This window comes from Chrysemys picta, chromosome 1 (genome assembly GCF_011386835.1).
Source record: "Chrysemys picta bellii isolate R12L10 chromosome 1, ASM1138683v2, whole genome shotgun sequence".
In the NCBI taxonomy this organism is placed as follows: Eukaryota; Metazoa; Chordata; order Testudines; family Emydidae; genus Chrysemys; species Chrysemys picta.
Window position 1 is genome coordinate 10,414,013 of NC_088791.1, and position 19,462 is coordinate 10,433,474.

A 19,462-nucleotide genomic window follows, 5' to 3' on the forward strand; every position below is an offset into this window, starting at 1 on the left:
TGATATGCCTCACGCCAAAGATGGACACGTCAGTGAGAGGAATACGCTGAGGTTGTTTTCAGATGTAATTTCTCTGGTGGAGAGACTGAGGGAGACGGATAGTGTGACTGATTGGGGTTGAGTCCAGCCACCCAGTCCGGGAAGGATGGCTCCATGTTCTACGCATTGGGTTTGGATTCTCTACACACTGTAAAGCCAACAGTGCAAATCCTGGCTAAGCTGCCTTGTTTACCTTCTGAGGCTAATAGATTTCCATGCAGGTGACCATGTGTTGGGTCCTTTGGATGAAACCCTGAAGAACAAAGGGACTGGCTACTTTGGAATTAAAGCTCTCCAGGCATTATCTGACAGAGCAGGGGTTTGCCCAAACACCCTAACCATAAACTCCCCCACCTGCATATTCACTGCTGTGCAGTGGACTAGGCACTCTCCCAGTTCCTATCTGCATGGTTCAGTCAGTGCTTTGTGCCGTTAATGTAAGATCTTTCTTTTCATCTTAATAATAGAGAACTAGATCTTGTGGGACTAGCTCTGGCAAAGCTCCTATGGACTTCAGTAGGAGTTTGCTTGAGGACGCTTTGTAGAATTTAATACATAGTTTCTTTTCCAATATCCCCATGTTTGCTAGGCATTACTGACAGTTTTTGGAAATACACAGCTGGAACATGCTTGCTGTACACTAAACATGGAGCCAAGGTTAACATCAGAGAGTTCATATAAAACTGTGCACAGTTTTAAACAATTATTCAGCTGGCTGGATAGATAGATATTGTCTACAGTTGATCACACACCACACTGGTTCCTATGAATTCGTTGCTATTGTAACTATACCTGTGAATATCATAGTATATTTCTTTTAATGGCGGGGTTAGTCGTTCTGATATGTCAGCGAAAGGAGACCATAGCTGGTTAAAGGTTTCTATGCTGTAGTCAGAGTTAAATGAAATCCTTTCTAATGCAGCTACTGTCGGTTACTGATTTGTCCAGACAATTATTTTTAGCAGCGGTTTAGACACTTCCATTTTTTACGAATGTAGTTTCTTAGCAACCAGTCGGGCACTTAGGAGCTACCTTGCTTAATTATGACCTATTTCTTATACTGTGCCCAAGTTTTCTCATATGTAAAGAGCTTGGGACCGAGCTGTATTTGGACACTGGGAATGAGATATGGAGATATTTATTTGTGGATTGTGCATTCAGGTCACGCGACCTAAAGATGTTATGATCTGGTAGCTCTTCGGTGGTCTGTGTGAAATGGGACGTTGGTTTCAATGGACAGATACCTAGCTCACACCCTCCACTGCAACTTGTAGGGTCATTCCCATTAGCTGTCAGCCGATAGGTCCAAGGAATGAAAGGGTCATGGTGACCAAAGTCCCTTTCCATCCCTAGAGGAGTCTCTGTCCTTCGGGTTGTGGGGTGAGGGCACTTTGGTGGGAAAGGGGGGGTATGGAGAGCTTGTCCCAGTGCTGTCCCTCTTCTCTGGATAAATAGGTAGCTTCAGTTTCCAGGGCTTATACCAGCACTGTATTCATTAAAACTGGATTGTGTGGAAGGCTGATCCCCAGCAGTAGGTGTTACTCTTTCCTGGAAGCTTTCCCAGAACAACTGGATGAGTTTGCATTCATAAATCAGGTGCATCAGAGCTCCCGCTGCTAGTTAATATTGCCAGCTTTTATCTGAGACAGACCCAGGAGCTGCTGGGGTGATTTTTAATGGTGTACAAAAACTTTTCAAGGTTCCTTGCTGCTGTATTAGCTGAAGCCCAAAGCAGGTTGTGAGTCTGTTAATATCAACGTCGATTTTGCCCCTCTTGTCTTTTCTGAAATGCAAATGCCTGGCTCTGAGATGCACAACGCACCTAGAATGAGGATGGTTGTTGCTTCCATCTCAGAGAAACCAGCAAGCGGCGTCTAGATGCTAGGGTGGTGGGTGTGTTAAGGATGGAAGATAGGACTGATTTGCACCCAACTCCTAATGAATTCCTTGCTACTTTTTTACAGCCAGGTAGGGTGTGAGTTATGCCAGTTAATGCAGTAGTCACCGTCAACTGACAGGATCGTCACTCAAGACAGTTGGGTTTTAAAGACAGGGTAGGAGTCAATGCCAAGATAACTGGAGTCACAGCCAGAGAGTTTCTGAGTTGCTAAGGAGTTTGCCAGAAGGAACCTGAAATCAGATGAATTGTCCTGTGTAGGAACATTAGAGCTAAAAGTGATTGTGCATGGGTGCTTGGTGACAATATCTATCTGGAGGAACTGTGGAGCAAAAGCAAGGTATCTGTCCTAGCATGCATCTCTCTAAAATTAAGCTAATTTAGCTAGCCCATCCCAGATACTCCTGTGCTCCAAGCCATCTGTGACACACACCCCCAGCAGCCCCATGTGCCCCTCACTGTCTGTCTCCTGACCAGGCCCAACAGGTGCCGTGAAGAAGGCACTGCAGGTTCTTTCTTTTCCCTATGGTAGCTGAGGCTGGCCGGGAGCGGCTGCTCTCTTCTACCGCCACAGTGCCCTCTGGTCGGCAAAAGGCGGGACTGCAGCAACTTCCCAGCAAAAGCTATTTTCTGCGGGAACAATTAAAATTATCCACAGCACATGAATTATGCGCATGCACAGTGGCACAGAATTCCCCCAGGAATACATGGTACATGTTTCAAGCAGAACATCCAGCAGCACCTGGTGAAAGTAAGTGCTGGGCATGGATGAGCACCTAGGCAAAATACTACCCATGCAGAGCTTGGGCTGTGGGTGCAGAATGGGAGGGAACAAAAGCAGGTTCAGACCCTGACATATTCCCAGCTTGCTCTTCTGGGCCCATGGGGAGCTTGGTTTAAAAGGTCTTCTACATTTCAGTGCTGCTGGGCATGGAGCTGAGCTCCAACCAGAACCCCGATCTGAACAGCCCCGAGATTTGGAAGAGCTGAGTTCTGGATTCAGTCTCTGTAGCTGAGGCCGCCTCTGGATGAAAACATGCAGCAAAACTAGCTAGAGCCAGCCAGAGCTTGGGCCTCTCTGGCACAAAAGGTGAAGGTAGGATGGGGCAGGAGAAAGAGACAGAGAACACAGGAAAAGACAACCAGGTCCATTTTTGTGTGTTTGTGTGTGTGAACCAGCAATACTCAACCTGTGGTTCTAGAGTGACAGGTGGCTTTTCAAGACCCAAGATGTGCTGCTGTCATCTGATTGGAGCTCTTCCTTTCTCTGCAGCTGGACGGAGGGGGAAGGACAGAGGAGAGAGTGGGCCTGTTGCCGATCTCAGCTACACTGGTGTAACGCCGTAGGCTTCACTGGAGTCACCCTGGATTTACATCAGCGGAGCTGAGATCAGAACCTTTCCAAGTTTGCGTCAGTGCCGATATTGCCCCTTTGAGCCTAGAAATCCTGGGGATTTGGGAGCACTTATCGTAATCCCAGAGCACTGAGAAGGGGAATGTGTTCTGACTGGGACCGGCTCATTAGCATTCACTAGCGCTGGAAATATGACAAAGGGCTGCGGCTGACCTTTCGTTTCTCTCCACGCTGCCAAATTTATGATAACACTTGTTTGAACTTCATTAACACGGCTTAATTGCATTCGTCACAATCAATACATCGTTGCCGTACAGACGCCTGTGGCATGAAGGCAGGAACGCAGGGACCCAAAAGGGGGCAGTGGGACAAAAGACCAAAAGCCACTGTACGTTTCCATCTTATACCCAGGCATCGCATTAAGCATTTAAGATACACGCGGTGGCACAAAGGAAAGATCAAGTGCTTCCCTCTCACCCCTGATGCTCCTCTGCGGTCTCTTACTCTGCAGTAGCAGGAACTACTCTGAGTAAATGGTGACGTGAAATTTATGAGCTTTATTTTAGACACACTCTTACCCCTTCCAGATTCTGCCATCAAAGAAATTGAAGTCTCAACCTGGGTGGATTGAGTCTGGGGCCAGGAGACAATTGTTCTGCTATGTTTGAAGTGAACTGGACAAGGGGTTCCTGAATTATGATACCCTAAAATCCAGGTGTTCAACAGAGTTTGAAAAGCTGGCTCACCTCTTCGGGCCATTTGACAGCCAGAAAAGAGAGCTAGTTATGAAATGGACTGACCTAGTGCAACAACAACTTCTTCGCGGAGTAAACTCTAATTCTAAAAAATTATTGAGACTTTAAAGAGTAACATCAGGGTGGTTCACCAGCTCCAAGGAGTTCAGAAGAGAGCTCAAAGGACTGCTGGAAATTTCAGCTTCCACTTTAAACAACAGTGAGTTTCTAGCCCTTGCCCTGGCACCGAGGGGGCTCAAAAGGTAACTGATCACTAGGGAGGGGGCTTGTCAATAGAAATAATAATAATAACCAGCTCTTGTCACCTGTAGAGCTCAAAGGAGGTCAGTATCATTAGTCCCATTGTTACAGATGGGAAAACTGAGGCATGAAGTGGGGAAGTGACTTGCCAAAGATCAACAAGCAGGCCCATGGCAGAACAGGGACTAGAACTTATTTCTCCTAAGTGCCAGTCCAGTGCTATACCCACTAGGCCATGCTGCCTCCAGCGGAAGGCTGGCGTTATTCAGATGAGCTGAGATCCACTTTAAGGAAGCGATGCTCACCAATTAGAAACTTCTAATCTTTTCATCACAGATCCCAACATGAGAACAGAGAGTGGGAGCCACCTCAGATTAAATCACTTGGTTCATCTATTCAACGGCAGGCTGGAAGGGGGTGCATCCCTGTGCTGCCTGTCCTGTCCTTCCTAGCCCCACTTCTTCCCTTTTGCAGAACTCCTCAAATGCTCATTGGCTCTGGAATGTAGGATGCCTGCAGGAAGCGTGTGGGGGCTGGGCTGGGCAGGGAGCTTACAGAGGTGCTGGGGGACCAGTGGAGATGGGAGCATGGGCAGGCAGCAGAAATGGGACAGTGGAAAGGGGAGGCAGACTGTATTCGCAAGTGTACAATATATGGCCCTCCAAGGGTCTTTAATGAGCAGATGTTCGTTCCTTTCTCCTGCCTTGAGGCGGTTGGGGCATTCACTCTAGGATTAGCTGTCTTTATAGCAAGGCTGGCTGAGACTTACTAGCCTTTGGCACAGTAGCCCCACCAGTTCCCCTCTGAGAGGGTAAGGAGCAGAAAAAGCCATAAAATCAAGGCACAAGAGATTGCCTGCAAAGGTAGAACACTGGTTACAAGCCATTAATAGCAGATCTCTTGATCTGAAGAATGGGTGAGTTGAGCTTCATTTGGAGTCAATGAAGTTCAACTATAAGACTAAATATTTCATATCCCAATTAGATGCTGAGATTCCTGCCTTGAACCTAGGCTCTCTCTGCAATCAGACCAATTTGGTATAACAGAGGCTTGTGGGGGTACCCATCTGAGAGAGCTCATACATAAACGTAAGCAGCTGTGATGCTACCAGCCGACCAAAACAACCCCTTAGTCCATCTGCATACGATTCAACAGATGAAACAACTTCATGGGCTTGAATTGCTCCAACTTGCTGCTAGTTCATTACCAAGCTCTTCTCCAGACCTTCTCTGATCTACCGGTGCCAGGTCTGTCAGATACCGAACTCCCATTTGCACGCGTCTTCCTTCTCAGCGTGCAGGATTCGGAATGCTATTGCATAACCCTAATTATGTTATTTCTGTAATTGCATTTGCTGTCTGCAGCACATGGATTCGTTACAGGCTGTTCAGATGCTAAACCGCTTATTCTTCTTCGAGTGCTTGCTCATATCCATTCCATTAGGTGTGCGCGCGCCGCGTGCACGATCGTCGGAGAATTTTCTACCCTAGCAACACCGGCGGGTCGGCTGTGGAGCCCCCTAGAGTGGCGCCTTCATGGCGCTGAATATATACCCCAGCCGACCCGGCGCCCCCTCAGTTCCTTCTTACCGCCCCTGACGGTCGTTGGAACTGTGGAGCGCGGCATAGCTGTTCTCCACTCTCCCTAGCTTATTTAGTCACAGTTATAGTTATAGTTCTAGTTGTTTATAGTTAAATAGTTGGTTTTTTCACTTGTTACTAGTTGTTATATAGTTCAAGGGGATTAAGGGGGTTGTCTCCCCCTTTTTCCCCCAGCCGCGTGGCCGGGCTCATGCCCAAGGCTCCCGGCTTCAAGCAGTGCGCCTCCTGCGCTAAGCCTATGCCAACGAGCGACCCGCACGACTCGTGTCTGAAGTGCCTGGGAGAGTCCCATCAAACAGATAAGTGCAAGATCTGTAAGGCCTTCAGACCGAGGACCAAGAAGGAGCGGGACTTTCGGCTCCGGCAACTCCTTATGGAGGCGGCACTTAGCCCGGACGCTCCATCAGCGCGTCAGGCCCCGGCACCTGGCACCTCGGTGCGCAGTGCCCCGGCGGCACCGACTATTCCGACCACGCAAGTGGCGTCGGACAAGCCTCCACGGCACCGGACCTCGTCGGCACCGCAAGCACAGCAAGTGCCTCGGCGCCGTTCATTATCCCCGGGACATAAAAAAGCCCATAAGACGGGGACCTCCGTGCCGAAGACACCGGCTCCCCCAGTGCCGGGGGTAGAGCCGCGTCCACCTGTGGAGCACCGGAAACAGGTGCCTCCAGCACCGTCGACTCCGGCTCCGAGGCCGTTGAGTCCGGTGCAGACAGGGTCTCCACCGAGACCGGCGGTGATACAGTGCCTCCCGTCGACCCCAGAGACCTTCGCGATGGCGAGAGACTTGATCGCTCTCACGGAGCCGGCACCGCCCCAACCACCGGCACCGCCGGCACCGTTGACTCGTCCGGTCCAGTCTAGGGGGAAACCTGCCTTGATGTGCCCTCCATCGCAGGGGCTGGAACCACGGCACCGGTCCAGGTCCCGAAGCAGGTCCCCACGCCGCTCGCAGTCCCGGCGCCGGATATCACCTCGGCACCGGTCGTACTCGCGGCCAAAATCTTTGTCGCGGCACCGCTCTACGTCTCGGCACCGTTATGATCGTCGGCACCGATCAACATCGAGACGTAGTTCTCGGCACCGCTACGATCGACGCTCGACGTCGAGAGGCCGCTCCCGGCACCGGGCCTACTCCAGGTCATCGTCGAGGTCCAGATCCGACTCCCGGCACCGGCGAGGTCATCGGCACCGATCGCGATCCCGGCACCGATCGCCGGCACCGCGTGGAGATAGAACATCTCCGGACCGGCACCGTGCGGCACCGCAGCCCACGGGATTCGTCTCGGCGCACTCAGCACCGCCATGGCCATCGAGATCGGTGTCTCGCTCCTCTGAGGACTTATCGAGATCGGCATACCCCCCTCAGGGGCAAGCCGAGGAGCAGGACATAGGCCATTGGCAGGAGGTAGCAGAGGACCCTGCTCATGGCCCATCTCACTGGTCGTTCTGGACCCCGTGGGCGTACCATCAGGCGCAAGGGGCTCCAATAACTTCGACCTCTCGCTCGGGCCACTCCGTTAGAAGGGCCCCGGAGTCCACCATCTCTCGGCCTCCGCCAGGGGGCATGGAGGCTTCCGTGTCCGCACCACCTGACGTCCTGGACCCAAGCGCAGGTGATGCTCTGGCCCAGGAGCAGGGAGACCAGGACCCTCCCTTGGATCCTTTACCACCGGAGGCATCTTCCTCTTCCTCTCCGGATGAGGCAGTGGCGGGCACATCGTGCACAGGTCCACCCCCAATAGATCTTCGGGCTCACCAGGACCTCCTACGTAGGGTGGCCCGTAATATGGACCTGCAGGCGGAGGAGATAGTGGAGGTGCAGGACCCCATCGTAAATATCCTCGCGGCGGATGCCCCATCGCGAGTGGCGTTACCCCTGATCCGCACGATCCAGGCGAATGCAAGTACGATATGGCAAACTCCTGCCTCTATCCCACCCACAGCGAGAGGGGTGGAAAGAAAGTACTTTGTCCCCTCCAAAGACTACGAGTACTTGTATACCCACCCCCAGCCGTGTTCACTGGTGGTGGCATCAGTGAATGCAAGGGAGCGCCACGGTCAACAGGCCGCAGCGCCCAAATCGAAGGAGGCTAAGCGCCTCGATTTGTTTGGCCGTAAAGTTTATTCAGCCGGAGGGCTGCAACTTAGAGCGGCTAACCAGCAGGCGCTCCTGAGCCGCTACAACTTTAACTCCTGGAACACTATGGGGAAGTTCAAGGAATTGGTTCCCCAAGAATCCAGGGAGGAGTTTGGGGCCTTGGTAGAGGAGGGTAAGAAGGTGGCTCGGACCTCCTTACAGGCCTCCTTGGACATAGCGGACTCGGCTGCGAGAACCCTGGCTTCAGGTATCGCTATGCGAAGGACCTCCTGGCTCCAAGTTTCGGGTTTGCCCCCGGAATTGCAACAAACCCTGCAGGATTTGCCCTTCGAAGGACAGGGGTTGTTCTCGGAGAAGACGGACTCTCGCCTGCAGAGCCTCAAGGACTCCAGGACAATCATGCGCTCCCTGGGGATGCATGTTGCGGGCCCTCAGCGCAGGCCATTTAGGCCTCAGCCTCAGTGCTTCTACCCCCCCCCCCACCTCGTCAGAGACAGGACTCGGCCCGGAGGCGCGGGCGAGGTGGTAGACGAAGGTGGACCGGCCCTCAACCCGGTCAGAACCAAGGGCCACCAAGACCACCCGCAGGCCCCAGGCAGAACTTTTGAAGGTGCGGTCGAGGACGGCGCCCCAGTCATCCCCCAGGATCCAGCCCCCTCCTTTCGGGATCGCCTCTCCCACTTCCACCGTGTTTGGTCCCTTATAACTTCGAACCGTTGGGTCCTTCGCACGGTGGAGAGGGGATACGCTATCCAGTTTTCTTCAATCCCCCCCTCCCACCCCCCTTCCCCGTCCCTCTTCAGGGACCCTTCTCACGAGCAACTTCTTATACAGGAGGTTTCCACGCTCCTTGCTATGGGGGCCATAGAGGAGGTTCCAGTAGAGTTAAGGGGCAGGGGATTTTATTCCCGTTACTTCCTGATCCCCAAGTCCAAAGGAGGTCTACGACCCATCTTGGACTTGCGCGGACTCAACAAATTCGTAGTAAAGTTGAAGTTCCGCATGGTCTCTTTGGGGGCCATTATCCCTTCCCTCGATCCTGGAGACTGGTTCGCCGCCCTCGACATGAAAGACGCATACTTTCATATCGCAATTTACCCGCCTCACAGACGCTTCCTGCGATTCGTGGTAAGCAAGGTGCACTACCAATTTGCAGTCCTTCCCTTCGGCCTATCCTCGGCCCCAAGAGTGTTCACGAAATGTATGGCTGTCGTGGCAGCGTACCTTCGTCGGCAAGGGATACAGGTGTTCCCGTACCTAGACGACTGGCTGGTACGCGGTCGCACCAAAGAGCAAGTTCGAGCTCACGTCCACATGATAGTGCACACATTCAACGAGTTGGGCATCCTACTCAACAAGGACAAATCCACTCTAGAACCTACCCAGAGAATAGAATTCATCGGCGCAGTCCTAGACTCCAGACGTGCACAAGCCATCCTGCCAGACAACCGCTTTTGCACCATCACGAGCCTCATTCAAGGGCTCAAGGCCTTCCCAACTACCACGGTGAGGTCGTGCCTTACCCTGCTGCGTCACATGGCTTCCTGCACGTACGTAACCAGGCATGCCAGACTTCGGCTTCGCCCACTCCAGACCTGGGTGTCATCGATATACCGCCCACATCGGGACAGCCTGAACATGGTGGTCACGGTCCCGAACTCGGTCCTGACCTCCCTCACATGGTGGCTAGATCACAATGTGGTTTGCGAGGGGATGCCGTTTCACGCCCCACAACCCTCTCTGCACCTGGTCACAGACACTTCATCTCTGGGTTGGGGCGCCCATCTCAACGAGCACCATACCCAGGGCCTGTGGACTGCACCTCAGCTAGCCCTGCACATCAATGTTCGGGAACTGATGGCGGTGCACCTGGCGTGCCAGGCATTTCTCAATCTCCTACGTGGCCGCTGTGTGTTAGTTCTCATCGACAACACCACGGCCATGTTTTACATCAACAAGCAAGGAGGAGCACGTTCGTCAATTCTATGCCAAGAGGCCATTCGCCTGTAGGACTTCTGCATCGCCCACTCAATCCATCTCACGGCATCGTTCCTCCCTGGAGTCCAGAACACTTTAGCGGACCGACTCAGCAGGTCCTTTCAGACGCACGAGTGGTCTATCCGGCCGGACATCATACATTCCGTCTTCCAGAAGTGGGGGTTTCCCCAGATAGACCTGTTTGCATCTCGAGACAACAGGAAGTGCCACGTGTTCTGCTCCCTGCAAGGTCGAGCTCCGGGCTCCCTCTCGGATGCGTTTCTCCTTCCCTGGATAGACCACCTGTTTTATGCCTTCCCTCCGTTTCCTCTGGTCCACAAGGTACTGCTCAAATTGCCCAGAGACCAGGCACAGGTAATTCTGGTCGCCCCAGCGTGGCCGAGACAACATTGGTACACCACACTGTTGGAACTCTCGGTTCAGACACCGATCCCGCTTCCATTATGTCCAGATCTCATCTCGCAGGACCACGGCCGGCTGCGTCACCCCGACCTGCAATCACTCCACCTCACGGCGTGGTTGCTCCATGGTTCACCCAGGCAGAGCAACAATGCTCGCACTCGATCCAACAGATTCTGCTGAGCAGTAGGAAGCCTTCAACACGGACCACATACTTGGCCAAGTGGAAGCGGTTCTCCTGTTGGTGCGAACGAGCCACGTCCCCGTTACAGACACCTATTCCTCTTATATTGGAATATCTCCTCTCCCTAAAACAGCAAGGGTTGGCGATATCTTCAATTAGAGTTCATCTGGCCGCTATATCAGCCTTTCACCCAGGAGAACTCGCGTCCTCGGTATTCTCTAACCCGATGGTCGTTAGATTCCTCAAGGGCTTAGACCGGATGTACCCACAACAACGTCAGCCCGTTCCGACGTGGGACCTCAACCTGGTTCTCTCCAAGCTCACAGGTCCTCCATTCGAGCCACTGGCCACCTGCTCACTTTTGTACCTATCCTGGAAGACAGCCTTCCTCGTAGCCATCACCTCAGCAAGGCGCGTTTCTGAACTCAGGGCGCTTACATCCGAGCCCCCTTACACAGTTTTCCATAAGGATAAAGTGCAGCTTCGTCCACATCCTGCCTTTCTCCCTAAGGTGGTTTCTCCTTTTCATATCAACCAGGATATATTTCTCCCGGTCTTTCATCCTAAACCACATGCTACTCGCCAGGATCAACGTTTGCATTCTCTGGACGTACGCAGGGCCCTGGCTTTCTATATTGACCGCACAAGGCACTTTAGAAAGACGACGCAACTCTTCGTTGCAGTGGCTGACCGAATGAAAGGCTCACCGGTCTCCTCACAACGCCTATCCTCCTGGATTACGTCTTGCATCCGGACTTGCTATGACCTGGCAGGTGTCTCAGCACCGCACCTCACCGCTCACTCCACGAGGGCCCAAGCTTCCTCGACGGCTTTCCTGGCGCAAGTTCTGATCCAGGACATTTGTAGAGCTGCGGTTTGGTCATCAGTCCACACATTTACAGCTCACTATGCACTAGTGCAGCAGTCCAGGGACGATGCTGCCTTCGGATCAGCGGTTTTGCACACAGCAATGTCTCACTCCGACCCCACCACCTAAGTTGGGCTTGGGAGTCACCTAATGGAATAGATATGAGCAAGCACTCGAAGAAGAAAAGACGGTTACTCACCGTTGTAACTGTTGTTCTTCGAGATGTGTTGCTCATATCCATTCCAAACCCGCCCCCCTTCCCCACTGTCGGAGTAGCCGGCAAGAAGGAACTGAGGGGGCGCCGGGTCGGCTGGGGTATATATTCAGCGCCATGAAGGCGCCACTCTAGGGGGCTCCACAGCCGACCCGCCGGTGTTGCTAGGGTAGAAAATTCTCCGACGATCGTGCACGCGGCGCGCGCACACCTAATGGAATGGATATGAGCAACACATCTCGAAGAACAACAGTTACAACGGTGAGTAACCGTCTTTTAATGAGCACAATCCCAAACCAGCAATGGCGACGACAACAAAATCCCGAGCGAGGCGATTAGCTCCACGGCCTAGCCAAGCCCAGGGCTCCCTGGAAGAGATCAGCGCTAAGGGTTGCACCAGAGTTGGTCTCTTCTCCCTCAAGGAGTTAACGAGCGACCGGGTGCAGACAGTGACAGCATGGCATGGCGCTGCCGTAATTCTGCAGCCTCGTGAAACAGGTCCCATAAAACAGGGTTTATGATGCCCAGTGCACGGCGCATTGCCCTCTGCCACAGGCATAAGCAAAGGGGCCAGGTTTATTCCCCTGACTGATTTGGCTCGTTTTCTGTCAAGAAATAATTAATTGTAAAGCTCTTTCTCCTAAGGGGACAGGGAGCCTGCAGCAGGGAGGAGAGTAATTTCTTTCCCTTTGCTAAGAATGCGTGAGATGCACACCCGCAGGACTGATACGCTCCACCCAGCACGGATCAGAAGTGCACAGTCCTACGAGCCAGTCCTGCTTTTGTTCAAGCCGTACTGGGGCTAGCTGCAACGGTGGGAAATTTCTGAGCTGTACCACAAGGTCAGCTTTTCCTCCAGTTTTACCTGGCCCTTGCTTGAGGTCAGAGGTAAGTGGCTGGCTGCGTAAGGGCCAAGTGAAAACTCAGTGAGGACTTGGCCATTTTGCCTACCAGGATTCTCTACTACATGTATTTCTGATGGGCTTGGATACTACATTGATGGATTCCTAAGGGTATGTCTTCACTACTGGCTGGATCGGCGGCCAGCGATCGATCCAGCAGGGATTGATTTATTGCGTCTAGTCTAGACACGATAAATCAATCCCTGAGCGCTCTCCCGTCGACTCCTGTACTACAGCTCGGCGAGAGGCGCAGGCGGAGTCGACAGGGGAGCGGCAGCAGTTGACTCAGCGCGGTGAAGACACCGCGGTAAGTTGATCTAAGTACGTCAACTTCAGCGACGTTATTCACGTCACTGAAGTTGCGTAACTTAGATCGATTCTCCGCCCCCTAATGTAGACCAGGGCTAAGAAACATATATGTGCTAAGAACTCAGCTAGCTATGGTCGGACTGCAATGGGAGAAAGTGAAACTGGTCAGTTCTGTAACGGCCAGCCTAGTTTGGTTGTAGGGTACATGGTTTGAAAGCAGGGCCGGCTCCAGGCACCAGCTTCTCAAGCAGGTGCTTGGGGCGGCCGCTCCGGAGAGGGGCGGCACGTCCAGGTATTCGGCGGCAATTCGGCGGACGGTCCCTCACTCCGCCTGGGAGTGAAGGACCTCCCGCTGAATTGCCACCGCAGATCGCGATCGCGGCTTTTTTTGTTTGTTGTTTTTTTTTGGTTTTTTTTGTTTTGGCTGCTTGGGGCGGCCAAAACCCTGGAGCTGGCCCTGTTTAAAAGCCTCTCCAATAACTGATTTCTCAGTTGAGAAAACCGTTAGGGTCCAGCTGCTGCACTACCATGGTGATGAGCATGGGTAGATAAGCCAGAGTGTATGCAGGGGTGGATAGAGGAGGATCCAAGCCATAAGCTGGGAGAGAGTCCATAGACCCCTCAAGGTTGGACCCATGAGGGTGGAAGGCACGGCTGGAGAGTGCTTGAGGTAGCTATGGGGGATGGGGAGCAGCAGGTGGAGTTGGCAGGGCAGGCGGCCAGGAGCACTTGGATTGGTCCACTAGCGATGCTTCGTTCAATTGGATTCACACCCCCCATGTCTAGTTTAATCCACCAAGGACTGTGTCTCCGAGTGCCTAAAGCAGGGAAGGGTTCTGCATCCTCTCCCCTCCAACCTGTCACCCCTTCCTGTGGAAGCTACTTGTTCTGCACGGCATGTGGGGGGTGGACGGGCAGTGTTAACTGAGACGCATCGGCCAAGGAATGACCCAGTGGCTCATACAGGTTGGAGGCAGTAAAGTAAACGCATTACTAGTAAATGTCAATTTCACCTGACACGTTGAAAAAGAATATCCACTGAGAACAATTGGCACGTGCAGCCTCCCCCACACCACCAGCACCGTGGCCCCGCAGGGCGTCCTCTGCAGCCCCACTGTCATGGCCCCACTCATTCACTGGCCGAGCACGCGTGGGCCATCCCTAGGCAGGAGCTGTTTAGTGGTGGGATAGCCTCCCCCTCAGCTGGGGGGGTATTTGCTCTGCCACTCCCCACACCTCATAGAATATCAGGGTTGGAAGGGACCTTAGGAGGTCATCTAGTCCAACCCCCTGCTCAAAGGAGGACCAATCCCCAGACAGATTTTTACCCCGGTTCCCTAAATGGCCCCTCAAGGATTGAACTGATAACCCTGGGTTTAGCAAGCGAATGCTCAAACCACTGAGCTATCCCTCCCTCCCAGGATTCACTGTCACCAGCCCGCAGCAGCAGCCCTGCTCTCCTGGCTCGCTCACTGCTTGCTCACTCACCAGCCGGAGCACAGAGGTCATCGCCAGGCAGAAGCCAGTCAGCAGTGGGGTGGCCTCCCCCTCGGCTGGGAGCTCATCCCCCTACTCACAGCCCTGGCCAGGGGTCTCAGCTTTGCTGTGCCAGGCCCACAGCCCTCCTTCCCCCCACCTCCCGGCGTGTGGGTGTCTTGGGCCCCGCTGTCAGCATTGCCCTAACTCCAACCTGAATTTCCTACAACTGTGAAAATTAAAATAGAATAATAGAATATTAGGGTTGGAAGAGACCTCAGGAGGTCATCTAGTCCAATCCCCTGCTCAAAGCAGGACCAACCCCAACTAAATCATCCCAGCCAGGGCTTTGTCAAGCCAGGCCTTAAAAACCTCTAAGGATGGAGAGTCCACCACCTCCCTAGGTAACCCATTCCAGTGCTTCACCACCCTCCTAGTGAAATAGTTTTTTCTAATAAAAAACTAGGTTGGATAAACCTAGACCTCCCCCACTGCAACTTGAGACCATTGCTCCTTGTTCTATCATCTGCCACCACTGAGAACAGCCGAGGTCCATCCTCTTTGGAACCCCCTTCAGGTAGTTGAAGGCTGCTATCAAATCTCCCCTCATTCATCTCTTTTGCAGACTGAATAAGCCAAGTTCCCTCAGCCTCTCCTCGTAAGGCATGTGCCCCAGCCCACTAATCATTTTTGTTGCCCTCCGCCAGACTGTCTCCCTTCTGTAGTGGTGGGACCCAAACTGGACGCAATACTCCAGGTGTGACCTCACCAATGCCGAATAGAGGGGAATAATCATTTCCCTCGATCTGCTGGCAGTGCTTCTACTAATGCAGCCGAATACGTCGTTAGCCTTCTTGGCAACGAGGGCACACTGCTGACTCATATCCAGCTTCTCGTCCACTGTAAACCCCAGGTCCTTTTCTGCAGAACTGCCGCTCAGCCAGTCAGTCCCCAGTCTGTAGAAGTGCATGGGATTCTTCCTTCCTAAGTGCAGGACTCTGCACTTGTCCTTGTTGAACCTCATCAGATTTCTTTTGGTCCAATCCTCCAATTTGTCTAGGTCACTCTGGAGCCTATCTCTACCCTCCAGCATATCTACCTTTCCCCCCAGCTCAGTGTCATCCACGAACTTGCTGAGGGTGCAATCCATCCCGTCATCCAGATCATTAATGAAGATGTTGAACAAAACCAGCCCCAGGACTGACTCCTGGGGCACTCTGCTTGCTACCGGCTGCCAACTAGACATGGAGCCGTTGATCACTACTCGTTGAGCCCGACGATCTAGCAGCTTTCTATCCACCTTATAGTCCATTCATGCAATCCACACTTCTTTAACTTGCTGGCAAGAATACTGTGGGAGACTGTATCAAAAGCTTTGCCTACGTCAAGGTATATCACGTCCACCACTTTCCCCATATCCACAGAGCCAGTTATCTCATCATAGAAGGCAATCAGCTTGGTCAGGCATGACTTGCCCTTGGTGAATCCATGTTGACTGTTCCTGATCACCTTCCTCTCCTCCAAGTGCTTCAAAATGGATTCCTTGAGGACCTGCTCCATGATTTTTCCAGGGACTGAGGTGAAGCTGTCCGGTCTGTAGTTCCCCGGATTCTCCTTCTTCCCTTTTTAAAAGATGGGCACTATATTTGCCTTTTTCCAATTGTCCGGGACCTCCCCTGATCACCACGCGTTTTCAAAGATAATGGCCAATGGCTCTGCAATCACATCAGCCAATTCCCTCCGCACCCTCGGACGCATTAGATCTGGACCCATGGACTTGTGCATGTCCAACTTTTCTAAATAGTCCTTAACCTGTTCTTTCACCACTGAGGGCTGCTCATCTCCTCCCCATATTGTGTTGCCCAGGACAGTAGTGTGGGAGCTGACCTTGTCTGTGAAGAGCGAGGCAAAAAAAGCATTGAGTACTTCAGCTTTTTCCACATCATCTGTCACTTGGTTGCATCCCCCATTCATTAAGGGTCCCACACTTTCCCTGACCACCTTCTTGATGCTAACATACTTGTAGAAACCCTTCTTGTTACCCTTCACATCCCTTGCTAGCTGGAACTCCAATTGTGCTTTGGCCTTCCTGCATGCTCGAGCAATAGGAAAGACACATAAAATGGGCAGCACTGGAGCTGTAGGAGATGCCATCTTCCCCCTCCCAATCTCCCCTCTCTGCTGTCCCCGCCTTTCTGCAGGGATGACTGATCTGGAATAACAGAGGAGACTTGAGCGGCAGAGCTCCCAATCCTAGCAGGCTGCTGGAGCTGGCTCGCTGTAAACTGAACTGTCATGCCATCGCAGGCATTAGAGCTTGGTATCTGGAGTGCCACTCAAGTGCCACCTCGGTTGGGCTGTCACCCAGCTATACAGAGCACCTGGATTATGATGTGGAAGAGAGACAGAAGTCAAGGGGAAGGCAGCAGCACAGGAAGGGGTGTGACACAAGTACTGGAGCAGGTACACGTCCTTATAACTCTAAACAGTTGTTGGCTTCCAAGCACTTCACGAGCACTGCAAAGAGGCCACTCTGTATACAGTGCAGGAGGACGAAGTCTGGCTGAGTGAGATTCACATGGTGAGACAGGCAGCCTGCAAGAAGCTCCTCTCCATTAGCTCCCTACTGAAAATCTAGGACATCACTACAAGCCCCAGGCAGGGAAGCAGGGGCTGAAAATTGGGGATTGTCTACACTGGGGGGGGTCAATCTAAAATACGCAACTTCAGCTACAAGTATAGCGTAGCTGAAGTCGACGTATCTTAGATCGATTTACCTCGGGTCCTCACGGCACGGGCTCGATGGCCGCGGCTCCCCTGTCGACTCCGCTTCTGCCTCTCACGCTGGTGGAGTTCCGGAGTCGATGGGGAGCGCGTTCGGGGATCGATTTATCGCCTCTAGATGAGACGCGATAAATTGATCCCCGATAGATTAATTACAACCCGCCGATCTGGCGGGTAGTGAAGACGTACACTTGGTGTGATTAGAGCTGGCCAGGAAACTGTTTTCTTGTCCCTCAAATATTCTTGAGAGTTTAACATTTTTTCCCTGTCTTGAATCAGGACCAAACTTCAAAGTCTTGAAAATGTTCACACTCTGAAACACCAGAAAAAAGATTTGTTTGGGTCAATCGAAACGTCTCATTTTGAGAATTTCAAAACGTTTGTTTTGATTTCAATCTTTTCTAACCCTTTTTTAGTCTAATTAGCTGACGTTTCTAAACAAAATGTTTGGAATCCGAAAACTGGAATTTTTCATTTAGAAAGTGTCAACATGGCACATTTTGATAATTTTGAAATGGTTTTTTTTTTCAACATTTTTTCAAGTTGGGCGATTCATTGAAACCGACCAGGATTCAAAGCTTTTCAGTTTTGACAAATCAACATTTTTTCACCAAAAGCACTAGGCTCCTCAGCGATGTATTTCTTCTCAGCAATATATTTCTCCTCTTCACGGGTATTTCTCCTTTCACCTTACTTAAAGCATGGCCCGACAAGTGCTTCGTCAACAAATTCCCGACCAGCTCCAGTTGCGTTGGGCTGGGTGCACAGTGGCCTGTTGCTGGTTCTCGGTCCGGTTTGTAGTTGGTTCAGTGTCCACTTCTCAAAATGCACCACCACCAATTTAAACAACAGGCCCCCTTCTTGGCAGTCTCAGCGGGGAAATCAAGGAATGGCCCTTAGAGCCTGAACTGCAGCTCCCTCCAGGTTAGGTTTGAGGCACATTGACAGGGAGCAGGGTGGGGTTAGCTTGCACCTGGGCCGCCTCAGCAGAGCCCGTTCTGCGCACAGCGAGGGCATCAGTCTCTAGAGCTCTCAACCCGGCACCTGGGAGAGGGTTACAATTCATTGGAAAAATGGTAGGGGGACAAAGTGCAGGGCTGTGTGAGGTCCTGCGGAGGCTGCTCATGGCCAGCTGCCATCTTGGATCCACTCAATTTGAGGGGCCTCCGGTGAGCAGCTTTGTGTGGACAGACTCTTCTAAGATTGCCTGGTGGTGGGAAGAGACATTGTGGGGGGGCAGCCCCTCTGGAGCAGAGACTGCCTGTGGGAGACACCGCCTCCACCTGGGGAGCCTCACCTGTGGGCAGCATTGTTACTGCCCCGTGCCTGGGAGGAGAGAGGGGCCCATCTATGCCAACAGCCTTTTAGTGGCATGTGCTGAGGGGTCGCTGTCTACAGGAGGAGCAGTTGACACTCGTGGCCTACTGGGGACATTGCCTAGGGCCATGTTAAAATACCATGAGGCCCGGCTGCGAGGTGCTGAGGGCCAGGGGAGTCCTGGGTTCTCAATCTGTGACCACGGATGCAATCCCTGCACTGCGGGGGCATGCAGGAAGTGCCCCATCAGTGCATCCCAGTCATGCCACGACCCAGTTCTCCTGCCACACCGGCCTGCAGAGCAGCACAGCCTGTTCAGTACGCCTGTCCCTTGGCCTGCACCTCACTGAGGCAACCCTCCCCAGTGGATGCTATGGCTCCACACTGGCTCCTATTGAGGCAAATGGCGAAATACCACAGTCTGACCATTAGCATTTGTATAGCACTTTCCGTCTTCAAGGCCCTGCTGAACATTAGCCGGCGAATTCTCACAACTCCCCAGTGGGTTGGATACAGCACTGCTGTCCCCATTTTACTGAAGGGCCAACTGAGGCCAGGTGATTTGCCCAAAGTTAGATAGCATGAGAGCTGGGATCAGAACCCAGGAATCCCTGCCTCAAAGCCCTGCCCCTCAGAAACGAAGCTTCACACTCAAAGCTGGGACTTGTTCCACTCTGGAATAGCTGCTGCTAGCCAGTGTGGGGTGTTTCCCGGCTCCCACAAGTAAGGGAGCCACGCTACTAGGAGAGCACCGGTAAATGTGGGGGAGAGCCTGGGCTGAGTGTGCGGTTTGGGCTTGCCAGGCGACATTTCTCCTCCCAGCCGACCATTCTGATGACACTATTAACTGGAGGGCAAGGGAAGGTTCAGATTGGTTCTCAAGCCGGACCTGTTTACATCGTGTGCTGCGCCTTCTCACCAAAGGCCTTATTGATGTTGAATGGGACGTAATCCCAGTGCTCTCTCATTTTGCCCAGTGGGAGGGCGCCCATGGAATATTTATAAAGAACAGGGCTTCTCT

The 19,462-nt window shown here is 52.6% G+C and overlaps 1 protein-coding gene across 4 annotated transcripts in view; it reads left to right on the plus strand.

The window, feature by feature from the left end:
* Positions 1-19,462, plus strand: part of PLXNA4 (plexin A4) — a 658,514-nt gene that overhangs the window by 618,770 nt on the left and 20,282 nt on the right. The window lies entirely within an intron of this gene.